Below are 8,518 nucleotides of genomic sequence, written 5' to 3'. Positions count from 1 at the left end.
TCTAGAAAAATGCTCCCCAGCCCCTGTCTGCCTCTTGGAGACACAGACTTATTCTTGGGCTGAAGCAAGCATGGGAGGTGCTCTTCCCAGCATCAGCCTGGTGAAGCTTCTCTTGATCTTGATGGCAGCAGGTGGATTCATATTTTCCTTATCTATATTTTGTACAGGGAAGACTCACATCTTTCCAGCTTCTACTGATCACCTAAGTAGTCTCTGCGACAATAAGAATGATAATTAGAACTAGGATTTGCTGACCACTTGCTATATGCCCTGCCCTGTCCTAAGCATTTTATGTGCCTTATCTGATTAAATACTCATCCTCAATGCTATGAGGTAGTTATGAGTATCCCCATTCTACAGGGGACGAATTGAAGCTTCAAGAACTTATAAAACACTGGAGAGGCCACAGAAAAGTATTTCAAAGCCAGATCAGATCCCCAGATCATTACACAACCCAGACTCCTTAAATCCTGCACTAACAACCACCCTCTAATGGAGAACCTGTTAGCTTCCTGAGTTTCTGTGACTCATGACCTCAGGTACATGTTCTTGGACTGCCCCAGTGATGTTTTAGGCCACAGGTGGACCATGGATGAAGAATGTTCCAGATGCTCTTACCTCAACCAGAGAAACTGGGGTCTGTCCTCAGCCTCCTTCTGCAGCTTGCCTGCCATCTTGTCCAGGCCTCAGTTTGGGGACATTTTGCTGCCCGGGTGCCCACTCGGTCAGCTCTGCATCTCTGTCTTCTGCATATTCCAGCCCACACTCTTTCCTGTTGCTCTTGCCTCCAAGCCTTTGAGTGCAGTTTCTGTAGGTCCTACAGAAGTCTTGGCTTCAGGACAGCGGCCCCTCTCTGGTCCTGTGTCTGGGCCAAGCCTGGCCTGGTCTTTGAGGAACCAGGCGTGATAAAGCCTAACAGCTGCTGAATCTTGGGAAGTGCTTTCTAATTTCAAGCACATTCACATCCATGACCACTGTCCTTTCCCTCTCTCGACAGTCCTAGGAAAAGGGCATTACTATTCATTATTATTCTCACTTTAGGGTAAAGAAACAAAAGCTCCGAGAAACCAAGTAACTTGTGCTGGTCTTAGAGCTCCCAGATGGCAGTTTGTCCTTGAGGCCAGATCCCCTGGCTCCGTACTGTTGGTCCTTGTCCTGTGTCTCCTTTGCCTTAGTACCAGCCTCTTCGCTGGGAGGCAGGGTGAGAACAGGTGGAAGGACACACCCAGGCAAATTCAGGTAGATGGGCCCTCAGCAATGACACTTCTATATGCCCTGGGGCCTGGGGAATCAAGCAGAGAAGCTGCCCACAGAGGTAAGTTGTAAGCCAAGTGCTGGCAAAACTAAGCTATGAGGTGCATCGGGAAGGGAGAGGGGACCGTGCATACTCGAGAAGGGAGATGGGCGGTAAGGAGAGCCGATCTCCAGGAAACAGAAAGCACAGTGGCCTGGCTGAAGCTGGCCATTCCGTGGGCCCGGGAGGAGCAGAGGGACCCAGGGCTTCCGAAGACCTGGAGATCAGGGACACCAGCGTTGGCGGTTGACCTTAAAGGTAACAGGGAGTCAGGGAAGGCTCCTGAGGAAGGAGATGGCATAATGGGAATGTGTAAGAGGAGCACTGGGTGGTCAGTATATGCATGGGTGCTGCAGAGGAGAACAGCCCGGGGCTGGGAGAACAGCCAGGAAGGAATTCACTGTACTAATCCAACCTCTGCCTACACCAAACCTTGGGCCAGGTAAGTAGACATTTGAAAACCTTCGCCCCAATGTGCCAACCCAAAGGGCAGGACCATAGGGTGGGGGAAGCCAGACCCTCTTGCATCGCCCCCAGGCCAGGGTACCTAGCTCACCCCAGCTGCTGGGGGGAGGGGGCAACTGGCCCCCAGAGAGGGGAGCTCAGGCTGTGGCACTCTGTCTGCCTCTGCCAGCTGTCTCAAGGACTGAGTGGTTTTGGTCCTCTGAGGGAGACCCACATACCATGGGCACCAGGGCATATAGAACACTTTTCAAAATGTGGATTCCCAGGCCCAGCTCCAGCACTGCTGAATCAGAATCCCTCCTGGATGGGTAAGTGGGTCCCCAGTAATCTGAACTCTTTTTTTAAAAATAGACTTCATTTTTCCTAGACCTGTTTTGGGTTCACAGCAAAACTGAGTGGAAAGTCACAGTTCCCATAAACCCTCTTCTCCACCCCACAGCCCCCCACATGCCCAGTCTCCCCACCATCAACCTGCCCCACCAGCAGGGGACCACTGTTACAGTTGCACCCACAGCATCCAGGGTGGTCAGAGCTCTGAATCCTCACCGTTCTCATAGGTATGTATAATCTGGACTTTAACAGGTTCCCCCAGGTGTACTCAAGCTTCCTAAGACTGACAGCAACTCTCTCGAAATGTGTCTGCTGTCTGAGAAATTGGGAGTGGCTATGTTGCAGGAGCAGGTGAGGTGGAATTCAGAAAAGCAACCCTGTACCTGTTCAGAAGAGTTGAGGCTCCAAGTACCCACAAAGAACTGATGGGTCTATACTCAGTGGTGCTGCACAGGACTAATAACTGCAGAGTAATGCATCACTCTGGGAGTTGAGAAGCTCCTAGAACCTGCTGGACATTTAGTGAAGAATCCTCAGATGGTGGGGGGGGGGGGGGGTGCCATTTTCGATTGGTTTTCTTTTTGAAGGAGCCAAATGAAGGCCTCCAAACGTGTCTTTCAAGCACTCTTCTCCCCCAGCAGGCTGATTTTGGCTTGAGTCCCTAGTAGTTATTGCTGGTACACGGAGTAGCGATCATGCACAGCAGTAGCATCCTCAGGCACTCTATGAGCTTGCCAGGACCAGGATCCCTGGACCACCCCCAGGGCTCGATGACGCACAAGACCTATGTCAACAGTTTCCAGCACTGATGCGGCATCAGCCTTGAGTTAACCCAGGGATGCCTGGTGGCCAGGCTACCCCCAGCATCCACCCCCAGGGCCTTCTGCTTATCCTCACAGGCTTCACTACAACATGATTTGTCTTATTAACCTTGCCAAATGTGCTGAGTGCTCAGCTTCCTCACCGAGGACTGAGTGGAGGCTGACCCACTTCCAAATTAAAGTAATTTTAACTCGACAGCCCCAGGACCTCTCAATATTCACTTCAACTGCTGTCCACGGCAAGGGCCATTTCTGTGATATGGAGAGGAAGGGGCCGTGCTCCTCCTGGGAGGGAGAGAGCTGGTCTTAGGGGAAGTGAGGGGGTTTGCTCTTGTTCGTTGGGTGGACTTAGGAAATTGGGCTAGTGCATCCAGGGTGAGGTAGCTTCATTTCAACATTCATTTCAGAATCCATTTCTGCAGCCTCTTCCTGCCACTGGGGCAGATCACCCCCTGAGTATTCTGGAGAACAAGCTCAAAACAATCTCTCTCCTTTGGGGTCAATTTTCTTATTCCTGGGGACTCAGCACACCTCTATGGAATTGTAGGGTCATTTTTGCAACAAATCCTGGTTCAGCAGATTTAATCCAAGACAAGCCCCTAAATTTGGGAAAGTGATTTGAAGGAGAGCAACTGAAATGTCACTGAAGCCTGGAGAGAGGAATCTTTTTGGAGAATAGACTATAAAACAGCCTCAATAAGACTTGTAGATCACCCCAGATGTGAGCAGCAGAGCTAAAGCCAGGACTTTGCTGAGGGCAGGGCATGCTTTAGTAACTTCATTACCCTGAATTCTGACTTCCATCTTCTCCAGAGAATAATTGGTGTAGCCAAAAATCTAACCTAGGAGGTGTATGCTCCTCTATAAAATGTGGGAGAGCCCTGTAAGATGACCGTGATGGGGCTGTTGCTTTCATGAATTACATCAAGAGGATGCTAAAAGAGCAGGGCCTTTGTAGCGTAGTCATGAGGCAACTTCAAGTTTTGCCTTGACCTCTCCTGCAAACCCACCTATGGGGCTGGCTCTTCTAGGACCCAGGCAAAAAAAGAGAGGCTATAGCTCATGTTCCCACCCATGAACACGGAGTTTGCTAATAATCTGAGCTCCATGAAAGACTGTAGTTCAGTTATTAACACTCCCTTTGTGAATCTCATTCAAAGTGAAAACTCAGGCCCATTATAGGAAGCCAGCAGAGAGAAAGAGACATGGTATACTAGCCGCTTAGGTGGTCATAACAAAGAACCATAGACTGAGTGGCTTAAATAACAGAAATCTGTTTTCTCATTTTTCTGAAGGCTGGAAGTTCACAATCAACATATTAGCAGGGGTTCCTTCTGAGGCCTCTCTCTTGGGTTTGTGGTCAGCTGCTGTCTCCCTGTGCCATCACATGGTCTTCCCTTAATCTAATCTCTTCTTATAGGACACCAGGTTGGATTACAGCCCACCCCGATGATCTCATTTTAACTTAATTGCCCTTGAAACACCCTATCTCCATTGATCTATGTGTCTATTTTTGTGCCAGTACCATACAGTTTTGATTACTTCAGCTTTGTAATACAACTTGAAGTCTGCAATCATGACACCTCCAGTATTGTTTTTCTCTTTCAGGATTGCCTTGGCTATTCTGGGTCTTTTATGGTTCTATACAAATTTTAGAAATGTTTGTTCTAACGTTGTGAAAAATGCTGGTGGTATTTTGATAGGGATTGCACCAAATGTGTAGATTGCTTTGAGTGGTGACATTTTAACAATATTTGTTCTTCCAATCCATGAGCGTGACATGTCTTTCCACTTCTTTATGTCATTTGCAATTTCTTCCATCAGTATTTCTTAGTTTTCAGAGTATAGGTCTTTCATCTCTTTGGTTATATTTATTCTTAGATATTTTATTGTTTTTGGTGCAATTGCAAATGGGATTGTTTTCTTAATTTCTCTTTCTGCCACCTCATTATTAGTATATAGGAATGCAACATACTTCTGTTCATTGATTTTATATCCTGTGACTTTACTGAATTTATTAATCAGCTCTAGTAGTCTTTTGGTGAAGTCATTAGGGCTTTTTATATATAGTATCATGTCATTTCAAATAATGAAAGTTTTACTTCTTCCTTAACAATTTATATGCCTTTTATTTCTTTTTGTTATGTGACATCAGCCATAGCAAAATTTTTCTAGATATGTTTCCTGAGGCAAGGGAAATAAAAGCAAAAATAAACTATTGGGACTTCATTAAAATAAAAAGCTTCTGCACAATGAAGAAAAAAATCAACAAAACTATAAGGCAACCTACTGAATGGGAAAAGATATTTTCAAATGACAAATCTGATAAAGCATTAGTATCCAAAATATAGAAAGAACTTATGTAACTCAACACTCGAAAAACAATTATTCTAATTAAAAAAGGGCAGAAGACATGAACAGACATTTCTCCAAAGAAGACATCTAGATGGCCAATAGACACATGAAAGATGCTCAACATCACTCACCATCAGGGAAATGCAAATCAAAACTTCAATGAAATATCACCTCACACTTGTCAGAATGGGTAAAATAAAAAACACAAGAAATAGCAAGTATTAGGACGAATGTGGAGAAAAAGGAACCCTTGTACACTGTTGGTGGGAATGCAAACTGGTGCAGCCACTCTAGAGAGCAGCATGAAGGTTCTTCAAAAGTTAGAAATAGAACTAAATATGGTCCAGTAATCGCACTACTGGGCATGTATCCCCAAATACAAAAACAGTAATTCAAAAGGATACATGCATCCCTATGTTTATTGCAGCACTATTTACAATAGATAAGATATGGAAGCAACCCAAGTGTCCATCAACTGATGAATGGATAAAGAAGATGTGATGCATACATACAATGGACTATTATTCAGCCATAAGAAAGGATGAAATCTTGCCATTTGCAACGACATGGTTGGAGCTTGAGTATAATACTAAGCAAAATAAGTCAGAGAAAGACAAACACCATATGATTTCACTCATGTGGAATTTAAGAAACAAAACAAATGAGCAAAGGAAAAAGAAAGAGAGAATTAAGGGAGGAGGATTAAGGTACCCTTATCTTGATGAGCACTGAGTAATGTATAGAATTGTTGAATCACTATATTGTATACCTGAAACTAATATAATACCGTATGCTAAGTATACTGGATTTAAAATTTACAACTTAATTTAAAAAGCTTTTAAAAGACATATCTCCAAATATAGTCATATTCTGAGGGACTGGGGGTTAGGACCCCAGCATATGACTTCAGGGAGTGGGGGAAATGCAATTTAACCAGTAACACCTGGTAGGCCTCCTCTCTTTGCCAGCATTCCCACCCCACCCCCTCTCCCTAGCTCTGACCTCTCCAGAACTGTAGCTGGGGAGGGAAAGGGGGTAGAGCCTTAGCACAGAGAGAAGGATTCTCTCTCTCTGGCTTTGGAGCCCTGTGGCCACAGCAGATATTAAAAAAACAGCCTTTCTCTGGAGAATAAGATATTCTTATTATCTAAAGATCCTCTTGTAGGCTTATTTTGAGTCCTTTGGGAACCTACTCCTGACATTTCTAGGGACCTCTCACCTCCAGTTTTCTCAAGGAGGTCACATGATGCACTGCCAGCTGGCCACAACAACTCCCTTTCAGTCCCTGGTTTTTGGAGGTTCATCTGCACAGAGGAGGTGGGGGGCATTCTATCCTGGGGTATCAAGGGGAAAGAGGCCCAGGGCCTGCTCTCTCACATGAGACCAGAGCGTCTCCTTGCCGCATCCCTTGTGAGGACTAACAACTTTCCACCTGCACCCCTACTCTCACTCCCTCCAGCCATTTCGGTCAAGTGTCCCCCTCACATTCTCAGGCCAGTGTCAGACTTAGATCCCCTTGTCAGTGCCCAGCTGTGTCTGCTTAAAGCTTTTCTCCTTAAACTGGAGGTGAGGAGGAACACCCCTATTCTTTCCCCACAGAAGGGGAAGGACTCACTGTGTGCCCACAATGTAAGTTCTGTCCCTTGGACCCCTCACCTCTGTCCATCCTTTTTTATAGGTAGCAAGACACCATGTGCAAAGATCTCCTTTGAAAGCCCTACTAGGAGGGTGGCTGCCTCGCATCTTTGAAACATGGGGGTGCTGGCCATTTGCTGACTGGTGCCTCAGGTGAAACTGAGTCTTACTGTTGCATTACAAAGTATAACAGTAATTGCGGTGGAAGCTGGGTGGTTATGGAGGGGAAAGTAGGAAGAACATTCACCATTAGCTAAAATTGGAATTAGCAAGTGGCAGGCCAGAGGCAGGGCTCTAGATCCAGGCAAGTTGGCATTGTGGGCTTAGGGCTTTGTAGTCTAAATAACTTACTTCCAATAGGCAGTTAACTGAATTGTGTTTTTCTATGAAATGTGCTCACCCTGTTCAGAGACAGATCAATGAGACAGCAAAACATAATAACATAAAAATATTTTTAAAAATATAACACAATTTAGATAAAGTTCAAAGAAACACAAACAAGCCTGAAGGCAAGAAAGAGAAATGTGGATGTGGGAATAAGGTGGGTGGTATCCCAGCCCCTGGGACAGTGAGTGCTGGGTGCCACCGTGCACTGGGAATGGCTCCTCCATCAGGAGTTGGAGATTTAGCCTAAGGGGTCAATGGCTGGATATTTATATCAGCAACCTCAAAAGCCCATGAATCCTTTGTGACATTGCCTTAAAAATACCAAATCTAAGTCTCACAAAGTCATGACGTTAACTGCTACTCAGTTTATATAAACATATCTGATGTTTAAAGCTAAAGATCTCTTGTAGGATTGTTTGTTCTATCACAGGGGACATGTCTGTATATCTTTTCTAGCGCCAGAAAAAAAAATGTTGGACTATTTTCCCCTGCATCACTGCTCGGACTTTCTTATTTCTTGTTTCTTTTTTCTTTCCCTCTGTGGACAGATGTACCTTGTAACAGAAGTTCCAGAGAGTGCATGCGCACATTGCTCACATCTCCCTTGGCGTCTTCCTCTTACCCATCCTCTCCCTTCCCCTGATTCTGCATTCTGTCCACCTCAGAGCCTCCTCTACATGTAACATACCTTGAGTTGTGTGTTTTTCCTTGTGGGGGCTAAATTTGAACAAATTCGAGTCACCATTTCCTTGGTGGCACCATACCACAGGCTGTCTGATACATGCTGACATTTATTTCTTCTTTGGGTCCCTTTACCTTTGCTTCTGGTCCCACTGTCCCATAACACAATCTCATATTATTACTGCATCCTCCCATCCCTTCTCTCACACTTGACTTGTTTGTGTTTGTGTTCACATCCATAAAATGTATATTATTGCTTTATATAGTATTTCATTTACATAAATAAGGTACTGTATGCTTCATTGTCAAACTTTATTCAGCACTGTGTTTTGGAGTTCAATCAATATTGACAAATGGAGATCTAATTAATTCCTTTTATCACCCTCAAGGCAAGTTAGATCTGAGAAGTTCTTAGACCACACTCTGAGGGAGCTAGTATGCAGGGATGACAACATAAAGGTAGAGCCAATGGGAGAGAGGTAGTAAGTCCAGACAGAGAGTGATTAGATGACTTTCAAGTTTCTCTACATCCCATGATTTTCTGACTAAT

This window comes from Canis lupus, chromosome 4, assembly GCF_003254725.2.
Source record: "Canis lupus dingo isolate Sandy chromosome 4, ASM325472v2, whole genome shotgun sequence".
Classification (NCBI taxonomy): domain Eukaryota; kingdom Metazoa; phylum Chordata; class Mammalia; order Carnivora; family Canidae; genus Canis; species Canis lupus.
This window is presented reverse-complemented; position numbering follows the sequence as displayed.